Genomic DNA, 21112 nt, shown 5'->3' on the forward strand with positions numbered 1-21112 from the left:
CATGAGTGTTGTCATTGGAAATGTGTGTTGTTGAAAGAGTCTGGATAAGTCGGGTTGGCTCTGAGTGTTGCCAGTGAAAAGAATTATAAACGACGTAAATCCTCTTCGACAGCTCTTGTTGAATGGACGTTCGCTTGCCCCGAAACTGCTGGCGCGAGGACCACTACAGGTAGTGGGTTTCAATTATTGCTCCGTTATTGTTATTGTTGTTGTAAACAATGTTATCAATAGTCTTATCAATTTTGATAACTCTTATCAATTTTGATAACTCTTATCAATATTGATAACAATATCGATTGTGCCTATCGATTTCGATTTTGACTATCGATTTCGATTTTGATGTCTTACCGTTGCTCGAACTGGTTCGACTGATGTCGGCTTCGGGCGGCGCACCAATGCCACGCCCAAGAATTTGCTTACGCCGATGGTAATAATAATAATAATAATATTATTTACGTAATTTTCAGGAATGTTCTGTAGAATGTCTGAATGTTAAAGGTCTGAATGTCTGAGTTGATCTGGAGTGTTTGAATTTTCTGCGGCTCGTATTTGAGTACATAGACGCAGTGCGCGATTTACTTAGCTATTTAAACACTTAAAACAAATTTTACTTTAAGCGTAACACCGGAATCTACGGATCCCACCGCTGCCACCAAAAATGTTATGGATTTTACGCACAACACAAAATAAACGTACGCACCAATTTAAGATTAAAATAATTAATGTATTTTTTATTAAAATTGGTAGTAAAAATCTTAAGTATAGCTACAAACTGTTAATCGAACACTCGTAATTCTACGACTGACTGACTCCCTGTGTGTTGTCGTGACGGTGCCCCGTCTCACATAAAAAACCCTTATTCAGCGGTTTCCACGGTAGCAGCGTCTTACGACACACACTCTGCATTATGATTGTCTATATATGTTGTTAACATATATAGATATATAAAAAATAAAATATGTACTAATCAGGGGTTCTTAACAAGCTAACAAATGTGCTCAATCGTATCTATTGTAAATGACCCAAGCGTATTCTGCGATAACAAATAAATATTATGTCAAAAAGATCATACACTAGTAATGACCTTGAAGGCTCAGGTGAGCAAAGACGACTGACAATACGTATAATATATGGCCTATCAGGACAGTTGGAGGATCTAAAATTTTTTTTTTTGGTGGGCGGGCAAATGTTTAAAAAAATATTACCTATATAATACATATTAATGAAATATTAATTATAGTACATATTCATTTTAGAGTTAAATTATGTATTATTACCTATGAAGAAAAAAATGTATACATTTAAAAATGAAATAAATATAATAGAAAATTATAATATAAATATAAAATGAAAATAAAAACATTACATAGGTACTAGATGGTAATTTATTATAAACAGAATTGTAGATATTTTCTTAACAATAAAATAATCAAGTTATTTATTACGTAATAGGTACGTAGGTACCAATGCAATTAATATAAATTCCTTTTTCAAAGTTTTATGACAAAAATATTTAAAAATGGCCCAATTTATTAACCTAGATGCTAGGTCGATGAAGGGGAGGGGGAGGCTCTAGTACCCCCTTAAATCCACCACTGCAGCAAAAAAAGTGATCTATTAAATGTTTTCTTTGTTTTATATAGTTGTGTGATCTACAGAAAAACAACAGTAAAAATAGTTTATTTGGGCACAGGTTTAAATGTGTCCAGCAACGACAGCTTATCTGGCGCCAACATATTTATTTTGTGGAATTGTATATTTATTTATTTTGTGGCCAAAAATAGAACATTTAAAATTATGGACAAATTTTTTGTATTAAATAATTCTATGGCTGCTAACTGCTAATTGCTAACAAAAAAGTTTATAAACTTCTAAACAATTTTTCCGGATTCATATTTGATTTATAATATTTTAAATATTATATTATAGCACACGAGTATTAAATTTTTGAATATTATAATAACAGATCTTTTCAAATAAAAATAATATAATATATTTTGCAATTAAGATAAGTCATTACACCTTCTAAACTTTTAATATTTTATAATAATTTAAAATTTGATTACTATTTTATAGATGAAAATTTAAATAGTAAGACCACAAATTTGTTTATTATTATCGTATCTATTAATTTACTATTTAGTTCACTGTACACCTTATGACTAATACTTAACCACTATTAGTACGTAGAGAATGTTGACTGTCCAAAATATTTAAGAATGAGGAATAAATCCTTTTTTTTTGTTTAAATTTATTGCTTATAAATGTGTAATATATGGATTATGGGTAAATACTTAATACGTTTTGTATATTTTAAAGAAACGCAGATGCATATTCAAAATGCTCCACAACCCAATAATTTAATCAGTTTTTCTAAATGACACTATGACAGCACTTTGTTTGCATACAAATTGCATACAAGTACATACACCAGACTTGTACTAAAAATCTTTAAGGATCCAGTATACAAAAATATGTACCTAACCTAATATTTTCGTTGTAGTTGGTCGTATTTTAATAAAATTAATAAAGGCAATTTGACATGATGGCATTAAGGCGATTCCATAACGTGATTTTCTGTTTTTGTCTAACACACGCGCGACATAATATTTTTGACGGATTCTTTGCCAAACATATCAATTGATCTAATGAAGTGATGAGAATTCTGAAAACAGATTTGAATTTGTCGTCAAGTCTACTTGAAATCGACTTTCCCACAATTTTGATTTTTTGGTTTTAGCTTCTCCAAAAATTGAAATACAAAAATGTTTAAATACTCTTTTTTAATATGACGTTTAATGGAATCTGGGGGATAATATCAAAAATGTGGGAAAGTCGATTTTAAGTAGACTTGACGACGAATTCAAATCTGTTTTCAGAATTCTTATCGCTTCAATAGATCAATTGGAATGTTTGGTAAAAAAACACGTCTAAAATACTATGTCGCGCGTGTGTTAGACAAAAACAGAAAATCACGGTATCGAATCCCCTTAAAGCGACTTGTTAGTGTGTGAAAATTACCTAACGTGTGAGGTAACAGTAGCTCAACTATTTCAAAGAGTAGGTAGTTATTTCAAAGGGCACCTTTAGTCGAAAATCCATTAAAATTTCAGGGGGGGGGGGGCTAACATTATTAAAATCAATGTGAGAACACCCGGCTTCGATCCCACACGACTACAAAAGGATGTGGCTTGACTGCTAAGCCCCCCCCCAATTTCCACCAATGAGAGCACCACCTGTCCTAGTTAAGGTAAAATGAGTAAATAATTTTGATTTTTTCTTTATTTTTTTAGTTTTTAAAATAATCTGCCACGACTAATTTTCATTATCTTTCCATTATCGATAGTTTTTTACTGGAGGATTGGGTAATTTGCATATTTGGCTTGAGTTTCAAAATAAGTTAAGTACTAACATTTTCACGAACACCTGACGAATGACAAATGAACACGAATTCACACAAATTGTACATGAATTTACTCATTCGCATAAATTCGTGATCTTTGATCTTTTGATTTTATCGCCCTCCGGAGTGACAGACAACGAATGATTCGTGAATAGTTCTGGGCCAATGTTGGGCCATGAATGACGAATGACGAATAACCCTTACACACTATTTACGAATTTATACGAATAGCGAACCGCTAACCACGAACAACGAATACGCGCATAGTGTGTAGCTGTAATCTGTAATCTTTTCGATCACACCAGCAATACCTATGTGTGATTCAGTCATTACATAATATATGTTAACTAGGAATATAATAAAATACCTGTTTATTTTAGGTAAATAATTCAAATAATTATTTTTAGCCATACCTAGTGATGTCCTAAAATATCGATTTTATAATATAATCTTAATTATAAATCGATTTCTAGAATCTATCCCGGATATAGCGATCTCTTAATGTATCGATTCCATTTGGTGTAAAAAAAATCGATCCACAGGAAAACAACACATTGAATATTTGGGGTTTTTTTTAGACACTGATCACGTATGTTAAATCGTGAATCAGTTTATTTTTTTGTATACATTACTTTGATTTCAATTGCATTCAACTCAAAAATCCATTAAATTATTAAACAAAAATTACTATATAACACATGAAAATATTAAAGTTGTCAAAATGATATGGGCTATATTAGGTTCGCTACTCGCCTAATATATAACAATATACGAAAAAAAAACGAGTTTTTGTATCAAATCAACTTATGAAGTTTCCTACAAAGCCTGTTTTAATTGTAGAATTCTAAAATATATCTCATCATAAGGAAATAATTAACCATACGTCCAAGTTACAATATAAAACATGATAATCAAACGAATCCAACAATGTGTAAAATACTAAAATGTCAACTTAAATCATGTTTTCCAAAAGCTTTATTTTCAAAAGCGCAGAATCGTTTTAAGCACAAAACGATTTGTAATATATTACCTATATGTTCCGATGATAAATATTTTGTTTTTCGGAATGGCAACATTACATTTAAAATCATGTAGAACCGTGTAAATATGTGCATATTTATATAAAATTTGCGGAATCATATACGTTTATTAATGGCTATAAAATATCTACACGATTCCGCAAATTTGCGGAATAATTCTCCACCTATAATACATAACTGTATTGAAATCTTTACAGTTTGGATAAATTTAACGAAGTTTAAAAAGGGTTAATTTTACACAGGAAACACCATGCTGCAGATTCAGTTACCTATCTTGTTATTGATATGGTAAAATTGCATAAAGTTATCTTTAGGATTTTAAATTTAGGAATTTAAATAGGTTCAAAGTTTTAAACAACATCGTCACAATTTTTAAAATACTAAGAGTCCGAAATAAAACAAAGTTCTATAAACTATATTATAGAACTTATTGCGGAAATTTATTGCTTGAATTATCTGTCTAGTAAATATTTTATTAGATATATAACATTTTGTTAATATTATAATAGAATATGTTTTAATGTTATAAATGTTATTATTATAATTTACAATCAAATGTTATACTTTAGAAATTTTGAGGCTTTTCTTACAAGACAATAAGAATTTAAAAGTTAACGGTAAGTATAATTCTTTAATGCCGCCAATGTTATATAATTATATAAATCATAGTATTTACTCCAGTAATTGACAAGCCTGGCAACGTTAATGATAATTTTTAATCAAGTGTTAAGTTGATATAAAATATTTTAAAAAGTTTATAGTTAGTGGTTATTCTATTTTTTTTTTTACTCAGTTAAATTAAAAGTTATATAGAAAATTACAATTAACTTATTCACTTAAGTTAAGTTATTCATTTTTTAGGCATATAGGCATATAGTTGTGTTCGTATAATTATATACAAGTTATAAAGTAACGAACAAAAAAGGCAACCCATCCGAATAACATAGATGCTTTTTTTTTACTTGCTTTTACAGACGAACTGATGAAACCAACGGAATTTTGTTCAAACCCCCGTGAGTAATAACATAAACAAATATAAATCAATTGTATTAATCCTAAAATTTAAAATTTAAATTGTATAAAGTATTAATATGCTTAGCAACATAATATCTTAGAATAATATGATTTGATTTAAGATAATATATACCTACGTATGTTAATATTTTACAATTAAATTAAATACATTTAAAATGTATTTGTGTATAGAAAATAATTTAAGTTATGATGGAAAGTTTTAAATCCATACGACTAATATTTTTGAAATTACAAAAATAAACTAAAATCTTTTTTGATGCAACTATACAAATTCATTATAATATATTGTATAGTCAAATGTTTATAAACAAATTGTGACTCAAATTGTAGTATTTTTTTTTTAATTTCTATAGTAAAAATGTTTAAGGAAATTAATTTGTCAAGTTTTTTGATGACTAGCTTTTCAGATTTGTGCTAGTCATATGTTCCAAAACGTGTTAACAGTACAAATTTATTAAAGAAAACTCAGAATATTAGTATAGGACTATAATATAGGAGCGCAGACGGGTCAGCTGATACCACATCTAAATAAAATATAAATAATAAAAATGCACATAGCTCTCAATGTATTATATATTAGTATGATAACATATTAATATTTGTGGCATTTCACGCCAATACAATAATAAATATTATAATATAATAAACAAATCTGGCCACGTTACAAGAAACCACATTTTGCAACAACGGTTAACACAATACAAAATTTAAAAAAAATACTACAATACACGGGCGTTGATTTTTCTTACATCATAATTCAGAAAAACGGATAGTAGATATATTATTGATTATGTAATGCATGTATGTGACCGATCGGGTCATATACCAAATTATGTAGTATTGTACTAGTATGAAGTATAATATACAAACGCTACCTGGTTAAGTACCAAAACTAACTATTTCAACAATTTATTCCAAAACGTACTTATTGTTATGTTACATCAAAAAGTACTAATCATATACTTATATTTATATATTTACAGCTAAAAAAAGTAAGTCCACTAATTTTACACATTTAATATTATATGAATACTGTAAATAGACACATTCATATAACCTATATTATAATTGATATGCTAATCTATATGTATAAACCAATGGTACGTCTTTACTAAAACGAACGATTTCCATAAATTATTTCAAAACGTACTCAAGATCCACTAATTCTCAAAATTTATTAAATAGCTACATAATAATATTATATACAGACTATCTTAAAATTACAAAAATATATATAAGGTTAATACACACGTGCGGGAAGTTGGCCGCTCCCCTCATGACCAATTTTTTTGAAAGTTATGTACTCATTTTGTAAATGTTTTTGCCTACCCACAAACTTTGTCCAATTGATTTGAAAAATATGTGAATATTGTAAGTTGTAACTTAATTGCAAATAATTGCAAATTGGGTTCTAGAATTTGCAAATCAATCATTTATTTTTGGAAAATTTTACAAGTTTTTTTGCGTTCCCCAAACTTTGTCCAATTGATTCAAAAAATATTTTGCAAATTAATTGCAAATAATTACATATTGGGTTTTAGAAATGGCAAATCAATATTTTTATTTTTGGCGAATTTTACAAGTTTTTTTTTTGCCATACCTAAATAAATTCAGGTGTGACAGGAAGATGATACCTCCAGATAATTATACCTCCGAGGGGTGTGATTTTCCTGGGTTAATAGTTCCCCTGGTACAAATTACCTAGAATAACTATTCTTCCATAAATTTCATACAAGGGGGTACGATTATCCTATAAAAAATCCTAGATTATTTACGGAATCGTATTGTACTGCGTGAAGTTTGCCCCCTTGTTTTATTTTATTTATACCGAAAAGGGAATTGTTTGTGAATTCTGAAAACCAATTTGCAAAATGTTGGTAGCATCTCGAAATCACTTGCTATATATGGAGAGGTCTGCGTGAAGTTGGCCCCCTATGTCTTATTATTTTTATACCGTGCTGGGAAATAATTTGCAAATTCTGAAACCGATTTACAAATTTGTTTAAATTATTTGCAAAATGAGTACTTACATAATTTTAAAAAAAATTGGTTTATGGTGGAGGCCAAATTCAGTTCACGTACGTTTAATACACGTTATAATATGTACGATTGTTGAATGAAATACGGATAATATATAATAAATACGTCCTTATGATAAATTTACAGATTGTTTTACCATACAAAATAGCACATTTTTACAATTATATAATACATAGTGTATACTGTATTTACTATTTACAGTGTGGATCTTATTCACTTTTACATCCATGTTTATTGTTAAAAACCAAAATATACTGAAGCATTGCAATACTGATGTATTTAAAACGAGAATTACGCATATACAAAACTATTTTTTGCAAATTTTAAGTTTTTAATTTTTAATAGCTTAAACAAGGGCGTTCATCTCTTGAAAATCCAGGGGAGGACACTATATTTTTTTAATAATATTAACCCTTTCTGTTAATTTTTTAACTGCTATACTATGTAAGTTTACGTAGCATATTTATAATATATTATATGACTTTTTTTTCGTATGGCGGGAGTAGGCCCGAAGGCCTAGTTTGGACGCCAATTGCCAGAATTTTTATTTGTGCACCCGTAGGTTTCTGCCATGCTTATTTGGGGGATGGCGTTCTCGCCGTCTAGACAGTTGCCTGCCCAGAGAGCGATGCCGCCGGTGGTCGGATTCGAACCGGCAACGGTACGCGTTTACAACCGACGTCGTAGTTCGCTCGGCCACTCCCAGTCACTTAACTGAGTTAAAAAATATCATTAACTAGCCCAGCTTTGGCTGTCAGCTGTTGGATTGGTGTTTTTGTCTGTGGCATTATTATTAGATCACCAGAAATTATAACTATACGCAGTCTGAATTTATTGCACTTAATTTAAGATGTCATCTCACAAATAACATCGGGTGAAGTTGAAGCAGTGATGGTCCCCTGGGCAAACACCGTTTGAATTAAAATGCTGTTTGCACACCATGTGCAATGCTTATCATGTCATCCATTAAACCACATGCCTATAGTACGTCACACTTTTAAAATGTATTTGTGTAAAGAAAATTATTTACTTTACGGTGAAAAGTTGTAAGTCCGTGCGGCTTACGCTTCTGAAATTGTAAAAAATTAAATAAAATTGTTAGAGGAAAAATATTTTTTTTCATACAATTATACAAATGTATTATATATATTATACTTTATTTACATAAATGCTTATAAACAAATTGTGACCTAAACTTTTTGATAACTTCATTAATTTAATAAGATTTGTGTTTGTTCCAAAACGTGTTGAAAACGCAATGTATTTATATTACAATAAAAATGTTAAGTTTTATCTTTTATATGTGTAATATATCTTATATACGTATTGTACAATAATTAAATCTTATGATTTCTGAGTATAATTGTAAGCCTGAAAATAATTGTTAGTTAATATTTTACAATAATTATTAGTGTATAAAAAATAATTATACATTCATAAATCTAATATTTAGATTTATAAATTTACAGCTAACAAGAAGCCCTGGTTTAATAGTAATATTTTATTGCATTTATTCTAAATTACAATCTTTAATTAATATAAACTATACATTTTTTATAAACTATATGTATATTATTTATTTATTCTGTGGTGAAAATAAGAAAATTAAAAATGATGGACAAATATTTTTGTACTGAATAATGGCTGCTAACTGCGAAGTGCTAACACAAATATTTATAAACTTTTGAACATATTTTCTGGATTTATATTTGATACCATCATTATATTTATAATATTATATGTAGCACAAGAGCACTACAGTATTTAAATATTACATTAACAAATCATTTAAAAATAAAATAATTATTTATTTGTCTATAAAATTAATCAGTGTCCTAACCAAATTCATAAACTTGTAATAATTTATAATCATTTAATATTTAATTACTTTTATATAGTATATTTATTCAATGGTAAGACCACAAATTTGTTTATTGTTATGGTATTTATTCGTTTATGAGTACAATGTACAGTGTACACCTTATGGCTAATACTTAACCATATTAGATACTAGCTGACCCTGTGCACTTCGTTGCCCTTAAAAAATGACAACACTTTAAAAAATTGTGATTGTTCAAATCCTTTTGAATGTAACTCGCAGCAGTAAGTGCAATTTAAGAAAATATTGAGATTTACTCTTAATACCACCAAGATCAAATATGCGACCATCATCAAGTAAATAAGTTTCACCGTATTTCAACTATTTAGTGGTATAATTATTGGTATAGTTTTCCAGTGAATGGTGCTTAAGTTAAACAAAAGAGGAAGATGGTGTTTGGGTCTTTTTTTCAGTACGTTTGTTCGACTCTTTCAGCCAGCTCATCTCAATCATAGCCTTGCTCCCGTTGCAATTCGCGATTGAATGCATCATGCGTGGGTTTCCAATATGAGTAGTTGAGAGAATGGTCAAACGACCAATGTTGGCCGCGTCTCCTTCAGTAGCGATGGCGTGACGCAAGTGGATGTACTCGTCTGATCGTAACTTCGACTGATTGAAACAAATGAGATTGAGACGCTCCATTTATATTCAAATTAAAAAAGGTGGATAAGTGGATGTCGCTCTGCTGTACAGTAGGTTACGAGTGGGTCACTGTAATGGATGGTGTTAAATTTGAATTCAATGATATAATATCATTTTATAAGAAAAACGATTCTGAGCGAAAACGGTCAGTCAGCCTATGATATTACCAAGTATATTTGATGATATTATTGTGAATAAAGTCATTTATATATAACCTATTTACGTGGAGCCTTGTTTTAAATTTTCAATCCTTAGCCATAAAAGTTAAACATTTTATACATTTTTAACTACAAAATAATTAATAAATTATAAATTTGATAAATGTTGTGAAAATTCGATCTTTAAATGCTTATAAAAAAAATTTTGCCTATGTATTTTTAATATTTTTCAATTGCTATTAGAACGATGTATCAGGAGCCTTATATTAAATATTCACGCTTTTTTACCCAACAAATAAAATTTTATTGATATTTATAGAAAAAAAAAACTAAAAAAATTGAAAACTGAAAATGTCCATAAACAGCTCAAAAAGAGTCAAAATATTTTTAAAATTTTATGGTGTATAGAAAATGCTATTATAAATATTCAATGAAATTTTCAAGTATCTACAGTCATTCGTTTTTTAATTACAATAAAATAAGAAAATTGTTACATGAGAAATCGAGTGAATATCAAATGTTGTAAAAATATAAATTTCAGACGCCCATAAAAATTTAATTTAAGTTTCTTAGTTACATTTTTTTTTTTTGATAAAGGTAGACAGACTTATGAGTAATCTTATATTACATTTTCAAATCTTAGATTTAAAAAGAAAAATTTTTATGAATTCTCAACTCAAAATAATTTGCTAATTTTCGTGATTTTTCCGTATTTTGTCAAAATTCGAACTTTAAATGCTTATAAATAAAAACTGTGACTATGGGTTTTAAATTTTTTTACTCAACAGATAAAATTTTATTGATATTTATAGAAAAAAAAAACTAAAAAAATGGAAACTGACAATGTCCGTAAACAACTCAAAAAGAGTCAAAATATTTGGAAAACGTTGTGATGTATAGAAAATGCTAATATAAACATTTAGTCAAAATTTCATATCCCTACGGTCATTTGTTTTAGAGTTACACCAAAAACCAAAATCGATTTTCTCGAAAACAGATTTTGCGTAAAAATTCCCGTTTTTCCTTAATTTTTCTTTTGTTTTTCACGTCGCTTTTGAAAACTACTAGGAAATTTTTACTGTTGACCCACCAAAGTACCAACTAGATTCACTTTCCTATCAGAAAATTTACTGTTGAAGAAAATCCAAGCACATCCAAACACAAGACTAACCTAACCATATTTTTATGTTTATACATGTATAGCTAAGACAAGTAAGTCCACAGTACACAGTTTATAATATTATACGCATACTATAAATAGACACATTCATATAACCATTGATTATAAATACTAGTATTTATAATCAATGATATAAGTCCAGTGGCGGCTCGTTGTTTGGACGACTGGACGATTGCACCCCCTACTAAAATTAATTAAATGAAGAAAATTAATTGTATAATATTCTTAATTTTACATTTTTAAAAAATATTGCAAATTTTTAAATAGTAAAATGGTTAGAAATTACCTACTTTACATTTGTCTATTACATTAATTGTCGTGTGCGAACTGGTTATTTCTCTCAGATACCAGGAGCATATGGGTATGCCATATGCATGTACACACGAGCAGTGTTTGGTCGACCGGCAGCCTTAGACCGCTCGGCCATTCCGTCCCCCATTTCATTTATTATAATGTGACAAAGCCTATGAGTTCTACTGATATGTCCTGGTATGTACTATGTACCACACAGTACGGCTCGTAGGTTACCATGTAAGTTAGACACATTAGTCTTACATGGTAGGTGCGTAGTTCGGAGTTGCCCGATTGCGGCCCGATTTCAGGTAGTCTTATTTTATCCCAAATATAAGTATCCTGATTGCGGTTCGTCCAAACACACATTGGTTCACAAAATAGATTATAATTAATAAAATAAAGTATTTGAATAAAGTAAATAAATATGAAATTAAAATGCCTCGTTTATCGTTTATGATTATTATAAATAGTATACAGACTTCTGAGTCGGAATTTTTTTTTCAAGGCTGTAAATAGTATAGGTATATAAATACATATTATAGTTAAATAGTCAAATAATTGCTTAAGATAGGAAAAAGATAGGAAATGCAATATTAATATATCAATAAATAGTTGAACATTACAATAATTTTAGAGTTAAATTATAGACAGTGTTAGTGGTTGATTTTTAAAACTCATTATTTTTACAAAATCAAAATTAGATATTTCCAAGTTTTTTAATTTTGTAATTTGGGTTTATATACATTATTTTTATGAATTTGCTTAGTTGTTTCCAGAGGAATACTAACTATTGATTGGATTTTAGTTTTAGCATCTATTTCGCATTGTTTTAAAATTTCCAAAAATTTATAAAATTTGGATGCGAAGTGTAAAATAGTAAATTAAATTTCAAATGGAAACTTCCGCACGCTTTCGTTGTCAAATACATACTAAAAATACAATATTTCAGGAGGGAAATCAGAATCATCATCAATATGAGTGTCTAACAAATAGTCTCAAAATATTTGGACTTAGCCATTTCAGGTTGTAAAGAAGCTAAATCTAACCTTTTATTGTATCCAATGGCCAAGTTAAACGATTAAATAATAAAACGATAAAGTTGAATCTTTAATGGACTGGAAATTTTCACGCCGAATATTCGTGATTGTGGGAATCTTCAATGCGATAGTTATTTATTTATGTCAAAATACGTATCGGACGCAATTGGGATATTTATTTAGTTTTGATAACCACTGTATAGGTAGTTTTCTACCAACTGTGTACGGGCCGCAATCGAGATAGGCGAAAAGGTAAAAGATTACTTTGAGCCGCAATCGGGCGACACCCGCGTAGTTAGCCTCTAAAAAGGTCGAATCGTCACAACCTATTCTAATGGCTGCATGTTACTTGCGTCCCAAAAAAAAATATATTTTTCAGGTAGTAAATTTGACCGGTAAGTTGCGTCCCGTTTTGGGGGACGCAAGTCAGCCATATTATTATCATCGATATTATCTTCAAAAATCATTAAAATCGATAGGTTAGCCCGCGACTTATGTGGATGGCCTCGCGGAGACTGTGGGAGTAGCGCCTTAGTAGAAGGGGAGCTATTTGACTGGGTCGAATTCAGCGCTCGCTGACGTGGTTATACGAAACCCACCGATCTATCTCGAACGAGAGCAGCCGGCGGGGGACCGTCAGTCTGGCGCCTGGGCGCCCTGACGAAACTCGTCGGAGCGATGTGACCGCGTCGTAAAAAGGCGTAAAGGAGCCGCCCTCGCGACATATGGCTAAAGGTGTAAAAACCCCCGAGGGAATGGTCTTATACTTCCTATCACACAGTGGTTAGTATCGTGTCACTAAAATCGATAATTCATAAATTGTACTGTATACATGTATACGATGTATACATGTGTGTGAGTGCGTGCGTTACTTACTTACAATATAGATACAATTTATCTATGATAGGTACTTTATGACAGTATATTATATTAACAACTTTTGTGGGTATTATTTTATGTGAAGAAGGTATGGGAACATGTATACATAACACATCTTGTTGGTTGTTAGATTCGATAAGATATAGCAATTACGTCGATAATCTTTTGTATTTTACTCGCATTATATTTTCACATTTTACTTTTATTCAGTATGATTCGGTCGATTCCGTCTTATTAGACCAATAATTGTGCAATTACCACTCATCAAATTAAAAAAAAAAAATAAGTTAATTTAATAAAATACGAATTTTTAAGCTATGGAAGAAATGTGTAGTTCTAAATTGGTCACAAATAATGGTTTTAAAATAATTGATGGTTACAAGTTCGGGTATCATAAAATGTTAAGCAATAACAATTTTCAATGGAAGTGTACGAATAAAAAAATGCAAAAGCTGTATGAAAGTAGACGTTCATCAAAATGTAATAAGTAATCCTACCTCGCATACGCCTTATCATGCTCCAGACGACATCACTCACCTCAATCGACAAAAATTAAGTAATTCTGCAAAACGAAAAAGCCTATCGGATCTTAGCACAAGACCATCGAAAATTATTTGTGCAGAACTTAGTGCTGGTGATGCTATTCAATGTACAGTTAATGATATAAATTTAGTTCGGAAAAACATTTATAACGCTCGTAGATCAATCCTACCAAAAATTTCAATGAATATAGAAGATGTACACAACGTATTACAAGAGCACCCTGTACTTACAGCTGAAAATGAAAATTTTCTCCTAGTCAATAACCGGGAAAATAATATCATATTATTTTCTTGTGATAAAAATATAATTGTGTTGATAACATTGAAAACAATTTACGTCGATGGCACGTTTCAATACTGTGCAAAACATTTTTTACAAATGTTCACAATTCATGGACTCATTAATGATCATTATATACTAAAGAAACTCAAACATATATTGAAGCATTTACGCACCTAAAGGAAGAGTGTGCAAAGCGAGGGTTTATATTTTCACCGGACACAGTATTTGCTGACTTTGAAATTTCAATACATACTGCAATTCAAAAAATTTGGACAGAATCTAAAGTTAAAGGATGTCGCTTTCACTTGGCCCAATCCTGGTAAGACTTAATACTATAAATTAGTATCACATGAAATTAGTAATAATAAATAAAATTCTACTTTAATAATTAATTAATACGTAATTTCTATAGGTGTCGAAAAATTCAAGCTATTGGTTTAACTAATGATTTTAGAACTTCTACAGAAATCAGTAAATTTTTAAAGAGCTTTTTTGGTCTACCTTTTTTACTTCCTGAAATGGTGAGTGATGTGTTTGTGTTTGAGCTTATGGCCATTGCTCCGACTGGTTGTGAAGAATTTACAGACTAAATATTAGATAACTATATTTCTGAAAATTCTAAATTCCCTCCTCATGTTTGGTCTGAATGTTCAAATAGTATAAAAAGAACAACAAATGCATGTGAAGCTTTTTACTCTAGTCATCCACATATTTTTCAATTCATTGAATTCTTAAAATCATTCCAAATTAATACATATGTCTTAATTAATAGCGTTAATACTAAAAAGAAAGATTATAGAAAAAAAAAACATTTAAAATTAGATTAATTAAATAAACAAATTGAAAGTTTTAAAAAAAACGATATTTCACCATTAAATTTTATAATTAACGTTTCATTTAAATTTCAACCAATATAATAATTCATAACATATTTTTTTATTATTTTTTATTATATTATACTATATTTATTATGACAAAATGTATAACATGAATTTTTATATTATTATTATTGCAATTGAATTGAACTGATAATTTATTATAACCATTTTTATTTGTATTAAATTTGTATCATCAATGTACATTTTTATATCGATTATATTATATCAGTCATAGAAAAAGGTATACCGGGACGCAAATACGCTATGACCTTTTTGAATCTTTTTTTTGCGGGACGCAACTCACCTACTGATAATAATTTCGAACGCAAGTAGTATGCTCCCATTCTAATAGATTATGATTCATAACACTAATCAATTACCTACTTGCATTTATACATTTACAGAAGATAACGGTAAGCTTATAACTAATTGAATACAATACTATTTTACCTAATTATTATTATAAGCGTGCACTAGAGTTTAGCATGAGCATTTGAACCCATCTACCTGTTGTTCTTAGTTATTGACAAGATTACAAAATATAAAAGGTTACAGTTCTATGGTGCATGATGTGTGCTGACAATGTTTTAAATTAGTAATATAATAAATTAGTAAATAAAAATAAAAATACTTCACGACTTGAATTTGTAGGTATATTTTATAATAATTTATGTACTCCGTCCCAATCCTTTAAATGTGAGAAGGAAAATGTGTTTTTTGGGGAACATCATAAGCCATATAAATAATACCATAATAATACCACGATACAAGTCAGTTATTGATACTAATTTAATCATAGCATTCTATAAATATTTTACGATTATAATATTGATAAAACTACTAGTTATTCTTATAATAAGTAGCATAATATTATAATAGTAAAATAAAAATATTTTTTCCCATGTGAAACTGATACTTTTGAGATATGACTTTATTCTGGCTAGAAAAATATTGTGGAACAACATTAGTCAGGCCAGAATAAAGTCACATCTAAGAAGTGTCGATATTCCAGCTGGAAACTATATTTTATTTTAAGCAGGAATAAAGACATTTGAGCTCATACTGGTTTTAATATTATATAAATCTAAAATTTCAAGCATACTAAAATATAAATGATGAAATTCTGCAAATTTTGATGGTCATAACTCGAAAAATGTATTTTTTGAGTTGGATACTATTCTTTCAGTGGTGCGAATTAGGTACAAATACTTTTACAATTATTACATAACAATTATAAATTACCTACGTTTATATTATATTTACAGAAGATAATGGTGAGCTTGTAATTGTATTTATTATTTTATCTAATTTATAATAAGTGTGCACCAGGGTTTAGTATTGAGCCCATACCTGTTACTCTTAGAATAATTCTCAGAATGAAGGCATCTGCCTATTTTACTACATTTACGTACACAAAAGTACTTCTGCTCACCGACCGTATTCCACCCAACTTAAAACATTCATTTTTGTTTAAATTGTCTTTATTTTCCACGATAACTTGAGTTGTACCTCACACAGGTCCCATCATCTTGTTCATTTGGTTCATTTACTTGCTGACTTCTTAGAAATAAATCAACGCAGAACGCCAGAACCACCGCTGTCAGTCACTGTTTAATCATTAACTTTTCATAAGCCTTCCGACGATGTTCAAATTGACTTGTTGGAATTTGTTGGAACCCCATTTTTTTAACCATTTAACGATCAATTTTGAACTGTCAGTTTCACACCTAGCATATCATTTTTATTATAACTGTTAAAAAATCTTCCAACAATGTTCATATACACTAGTTGCACATTTTTAGAGTCTTGTTGATGTATGTTGATATACTCATTATTTTTTACTCCACACTAAACTTTGTACTTTTTTCCTTTGAAAATTTTTAGCCAGATGGGACTGTCCTCAAAGTAGGTACAATGTACATATTATTAGGTACTTTCCTAGTTAGTTATTTTATAAGTACATTTTTACATTTATACATTTATTCAATTTTCTAGTTTTTTCTTAACAAATTAAAACTTGATTGTATGTAAATAAAAATACATTTTTAAAAGAAGTCAATTTCAAATGTCTATAGATACCACAAATAGAACCAAAATATTTTTAAAAGTTTAGGAATCGTGTCTATAAAATGTTAATATAGTTATTTTTCCTAAGAAATACAAGTCTCAACAATTGCTTTTGTTACTATAATGCAGTGGCCAAACTTTGACGGAACACTTGGGAAAATGTTTCATGTTTCGTAAAACACCATAATGTCTGTAAAACGAATATTTTATAATAATATTACACTAGTAACTATTATTCAGATCTAGTTTACTATTTACTAAAAACTACCAGGCACCACTATGAGAGTTGAAGATCGAAGCGTTTTTCTAATTGAACATTTTAAATTTTAATAGGTACAAATTCTATTCTAATAGTTTATGATTCATAACATTGATAAATTACTTACGTTTATTTATTCACAGAAGATAATGGTAAGCTTATAATTGTGTATACTATTTTACCTAATTTATAATAAGTGTGCACCAGGGTTTAGCATTGATACCCTACTTGTTATTTTTAGAATAATTCCCAGAATAAAAGCATCTGCCTATTTTAATATATAATTGTACACAAAAGCACTCCTGCCCACCGATCGTATCCTACCCAACTTAACACATATATAATGACACATAAAAATGTATATGTCTTGTGCGACACTGAGTGCGTTACCATGACGTCATGAACGAAACCATTTCTATCCTCCACCCATCCTCCACAATCAATAAAAGTTGAGTTTTCAATTTATTTTTTCAACATTATCATCATTCATTTTTCATTTATATTTTGGAAAAATTCTCTATGTTAACAAATATAATTAGGGGCACGACTCAATTTTTTTTTTTAATTGTGTCATAAAGTGGCACGTTGAACAAATACTATTTGCCGTCCCTGGTCTAGGGGGTCAGGCAGCTATCGGTGGCTCAGTTTTCGGGCGCGTAAGTGATATATTCTGAACAAGAACAAAGTTCATATACCTCGCTCAATTCGACTTGCATCGACGCCGTCTTTTATATTATCACAGCTTGAAATGCACGAGTTCATTTCGTATTTCAATACCCACCATCATTTAATAGCTATAACTACTATCCATTATACTGACTCAAATGTTGTAAACTCCATTGTTCGAGAATATAATATGCATTAATAAATACACATTGTCTATGAAACTCGTTTATTTTTTTCATATGACAAAAAGTTACCTATAGGTTAGTTCTCGTATCCTACTACCTAGTACCTAATAAATTATATAAATAAAATCAATATTTGTTGATAATTGTTCGACGATGTCAGCAGGCAGTAATTATTGGTATTTGTAATTTTAGCTTATAACTTCTCATAATTATATTAATAAATTACTGTCGTGGTAATTTAGTAAGTAGCCGTAAGACATATACATGTACCGATGTATCTACATGCAGTGTATACTCTATGGTTTTTATTGAAATTGTTTTTATTTTTTACGATAACTTGAGTTGCACCTCACACAGGTCCCATCATCTTGTTCGTTTGGTTCATTTAATTGCAATGTGAATTAATGTTCTCCTACTGGTGACAACCACACGGATAACTAGACACGCCAAGACGAAAACCCCACTCAGCCTGAATTGGCCAATATTGAATTGGTTCCCCATCGTGGTGGGAAATCGAACAATGGTCTTCCATGTGACTTTCAGGGATAGTACACTACACTATCGACAAGATTGGGGTTCGATTATCTCCTCGGCAGTCTTAAGATTTCCATCCCGCCGTTGGTAGATTTCCCAACTAGGTCCTAATTTGGTGGAAAATTAGATTTAATTTAATACATTTATGAAAATATTTAATCAATTTACAATTTTTTTTATTACTTTCTAGAGTCTGAAAGTAAGATAACTTATTTTACAATAAGAAAAATCTCAAACTTAACTAAAGTAATAGTTAGCTCATTTTTAAAAAAGTGGATAATTATGTATTCGATTTGAATTCAATGATAAATCATTGCATACGAAAAACTATTCTGAGCGAAAACAGTGCATAATCATACTTGTTATAAATAATCAAATTTAATAATAATAAAAAAAATAAATACAAATTTAAAATTTTTCATATATAGCATTACTTTTCAGTAAACGTTTTGCTATGTTTTCTATGTACACTTTTAAACTGCTATCAAAAAATCTTACGAGAAACCTTTATTGATAGATAATAATTTCACTCCCATGAAGTTAGCATTATAATGTTAGCAGAACTTTTCATAAACTTTTCAACAATGTTCAAATAGACTTGTTGAACATTGTTGGAGCCCCCTTTTTAACTATCCAAAGATCAGTTTTGTCCTGTCAACTACTCCACATCTAGCATCACATTTTTATTATAACCGTTCAAAAACCTTCCGACAATGTTCAAACACACTCTTGGACATTGTTGGACACTTCTTGGTATTTGTTGAACCACTCATATTTTTTTACTCCACAATAAACTTTATATTTTTTTATGATTTTTAAAAATGTGTTGCCAGCTGGAACTGTCCTATTGATTTAAATATATCATTGAATAATTGAAGATAATTTCAATTCATATTTTGCTTGATAAAAAGCCATTTTACATTGCACAACTATTAGTTCAATTGCTTTATGAATACAATTCTTTGATATTGTTAAATCGCTATAAATATGTACACGTTATAAAGGCTTTGGAAAAGTAGCGTCCCAATCGCCAAATATACTACAGTACATTTCAATAGCCCTACTCTGACTTTAATTGGTTGGGATAGTCTGGTTCTCTCGGTTAGGGGTTCAGCGCAGAGCTAAAGATCCTGATCCAGAAAAACGATACTGTTGATGATTCATACAAGAAGGCTCGGAGTAGATGATTTGGAAAACAGACTGGAAATAGGAAATTGGATTTTGTTATTAGTACTTGAAATGTACGGATTTTGTACAAACAAGGAGCGACTACGGATTTAGTTGAAGCAGTAGAAAACTATGAAATGTTATAACACTGGAAGACGTTTTCTAGTCAGTTAAGGGAAACATGGTACTAGTTTTGGGCAACTTCCATACAAATGTAGGAGGAGAAAGTTACTATCGTACCATAATAGGAAACCATAACTTACACGAGAAATCGAACGCCAATGGCACTAAATTAGTAAATTTTACAGATAGAAAGGGCCTAGTTGTAAAAAGTACGATGTTCCCACGAAAAGATGTACACAAGTATAGATGGATATTGGATAGCACCAAATGGGATGTACAAAAACCAGATTGAAAAATAATTGTATAAAGAATATAAGAACATTAAGAGGAACCAATATTCAGATTCTGACAACTTACTGGTTGGATTTTGGATGAAAGTGAAATTAAAGAAAATTACAAACTGCAAATCAACGAAGAGGAATATTTACAACATAAATAAATTTAGTGGCAAAAGGATATGTGAAAAATATAAGTGCAAGATAGAAAACAACCTAAAAAAAAATCAAGATACTAACTATAAAAGAAGTACGGGAACAACTAAAGGATATTTTAAGTGATGCATCGGCGGAGGTTCTTGGTAGTATGAAGTCGACATCTAAGCCCTTAATAAAATATGTAAAGAAGCAATTAGGAGAAGAAAAGTGGCAAGACAGGAATCGCTGGGGGCATAAATAATAGTGCAATCTTGAAAAGGTATTGAAGTCGTCGGAGGAAAAGTAATAACATTCTAAGATGTAAAAAGAGGAAATACGCAAAATGTATGATTGGAGATGGAATACAGAAGCAAGACCTATATAAAAGGGTAAGCACCTTAACGCTAT

This window comes from Metopolophium dirhodum, chromosome 2, assembly GCF_019925205.1.
Source record: "Metopolophium dirhodum isolate CAU chromosome 2, ASM1992520v1, whole genome shotgun sequence".
NCBI lineage: Eukaryota > Metazoa > Arthropoda > Insecta > Hemiptera > Aphididae > Metopolophium > Metopolophium dirhodum.